The sequence below is a fragment of the Grammomys surdaster genome, unplaced genomic scaffold (genome assembly GCF_004785775.1).
Source record: "Grammomys surdaster isolate TR1022 unplaced genomic scaffold, NIH_TR_1.0 141, whole genome shotgun sequence".
In the NCBI taxonomy this organism is placed as follows: domain Eukaryota; kingdom Metazoa; phylum Chordata; class Mammalia; order Rodentia; family Muridae; genus Grammomys; species Grammomys surdaster.
In genome coordinates, this window is record NW_021604599.1 from 2,834,657 (window position 1) to 2,837,460 (window position 2,804).

The 2,804-nt window shown below is 41.2% G+C and overlaps 1 pseudogene; it reads left to right on the forward strand.

Moving 5' to 3' along the window:
- The first annotated feature begins 77 nt into the window (after nucleotides 1–77).
- Nucleotides 78–2,804, forward strand: part of LOC114618391 — a 6,711-nt pseudogene continuing 3,984 nt past the window's right edge.

Below are 2,804 nucleotides of genomic sequence, written 5' to 3' on the forward strand. Positions count from 1 at the left end.
GGCTGACATGAACCTTGAATTTGCCTTTCAGAAGCGTATTGTTAGGGAACTTAGCAACCAACAACAGAACTGATAGTTTAAGAAAGGAGGAGGAGGAAGTGAAAGAGGAGGAGGAGGAGGTAACAAGGGAACTCATTAAAGGCTATCTGGTTGCTCACAGACTGTTGGAGGACAAGAAGTCAGCCTCTGAGGCCAAACAGCCAAAGGAATGCACCGGAGACTGTGGGCGGAAGCTAACTTTCCTGAGCTCATTCATCACTGCCACCACCCTAAGTGCCAGAGGAGTTAAGGAACCTATGATGCTCACAACACAGGGCCACAAGTTCATTTTCTGCCTGAGTCACACCATCCCTGCTATCTGTGGTCCTCTCCTTACTCTGCATTCGGTGAAATCCGAGTCCCTGTGAACACATGTTCAATAGCAACACCAACAATAATGCTTTAAAGGAAGCAGAAATATATTCCTTCTGAGTCAGGGTGGGTGTCAGAGGTACAGAGGCGGTGTGGTACACTGTGGAATGCCGACCAGTCAGAGTCTTCTGATGTTCTTGTTCAACTCTGCAGCTTTAGCCTCACTGTCTAGAGGAGCGTTATCTACATCCTAAACATGTCTGGGGACAGGACAGAACAAATAGATGGCACACCTGTGTTCTCCTAAAATAAATGTCCCAGGAGACAAGGAAGTCCACAGATAAAATCTCAGGTTCCTGGTATAACTTCAAGCATTCCCTGAGTCTGAAATGGTTTGAGCCATCTTGGCCCCGTGACAGTCCAGTCACGGTCCTTTCCAAGGTCCTTTCCTGACCTTCTCTTGCTTAGAACAACAGCACCCCTGGGTGTCCACACATTCTCCCAGTCCCAGCTTTGTGGCTTGTTCTTAAACTCCTCAGAGTCTTTCAGGGATGTATCACAGTTTTCCATCTTCAGCATCTGATAGCCAAAGCATCTCAGGAGGTGTGAGCAGTGTCCCAGACTGTGCAGAGGAGGCCCATGACTAATGTGAGAGCTCCTTCTTCAGCCCAAGTGTGGTATGCAGCAAGGCACTCTCTGTACACTGTCCCTCAGTCTGGCTTCCTTCTTCACTACAGTCCTTGGTGGCCAGAAATGACACTCAAGCCTCTGGCTTCCTGTAAGTCACATCATCCGTATTCCAAATTCCATCTCTTGGAAAAGCCTTCATGATAGCTAGAATGTGGAAGGGAAAATATTCACTTTACCAGTGAGATAACTGACTGCATTATTAATAGGGTAATAAGTAATTTTTGGTTTAAAGAAAAATGCTTTGCTTTACCATTAACGAATTGTTTCTTTTAAGACAAGAGAGTGCTGTGCATGTATAACAGAATAAGTTGTGATAGTTACTTGGCCATTTAAAACTAAAAATAGAAATACCTTCTTTATCTTACTCTGCAAAATCTTTAAAACTGGGAGTTTTCTTGGATCTGAGGAGATGGCTAGGTTGCTAAGAGCACTGGCTGCTTTCTCCAAGGACCCGGATTTGATTGCTTGAACCCATATAGCAGCTCACAACTGTCTCCTGGTTCTAGGAGTTCTAATGTCTCTGTGGGCACTTTGTGTAAATGGTACACAGACATACATTTAGGCAAAACATCTACGCATATAAATGTATATATATATATATAAATCCTTTTATACTTAAAAGAAAAAAACAAGACTTTTCTGAATACTAAGAAATATCAGTTGAATGTATACTAACACCAAGTCTTGGGTCCCTGTGGTAAAACATTAAAACAGATGGCTATAAGACGATGCACTGTTCTGAAAGATATCTGTACTCCCCCTGAACACTCACGCTCTGGTATCATCCCCTTCCCCATGTCCTGACTTTTTGTGTTTATAACCCGTGTGAATAAGTAAAAATTACGAAAGAAAGAAAGAAAGAAAGAAAGAAAGAAAGAAAGTAAGAAAGAAAGAAAAAAGAAAAAAGAAATATCAGTTGAAAGGGGTTTTATCCCTCTGTGTGAATGGAAACATTCATAGATTTCTTAAGTATTTTTATTAATGCTTTGGAAATATTAACTTTCATGAATATATATATCATGTATGTAATGTATGTGTGTGTATATATCGTTAATGAACATAAAACAGATTCTTTCAAAGAAGTATCTTTAAATGAACCATCATTAATCAGAATGAACCAGTTCAGTCCTCTCTGATTTTGAGCCCTGAGAATTTACAATAGTAAAGTAAGAATTTACATTTTCCCTCGCTCCTTCCTGTCTGAAAGGTAGAGCTTTATGTCTTCCCTAACTCTGGACTTTCTTTCTTGGTATCACCCATATGCTTATCCCAGAGTCACCCCAAACAAAAGGACAAGACAACTGATACTTTGTTTAAAAACCGACTTTCCAAGCTAATACAATGCGGATTTTTTTTCCTCGCAATCAAATTGAGGTTTGAACAACATGACTCAGTACTACATGTTCATCAGGTTTCTTCATTTCCTGTGAGCTATGGCTTTCTCTGTGTCGATATTTAGCCTTTCCTTCCTATTAACTCTGTGGTTTGGTGTGTAGTCTCACACAGCCTTGGTTGCAAGAAATTCAGCTTCTTGGCATCCTTATCTTAAGCATATACTGATTTTATTCTTTCTTTCTTTCCTTCTTTCTTTCTTTCTTTCTTTTCTTTTTTTTTTGTTTTTTTTTTTTCGAGACAGGGTTTCTCTGTGTAGCCCTGGCTGTCCTGGAACTCACTCTGTAGACCAGGCTAGCCTCGAACTCTCGAACTCAGAAATCCGCCTGCCTCTGCCTCCCAAGTGCTGGGATAAAAGGCGTGCGCCACCA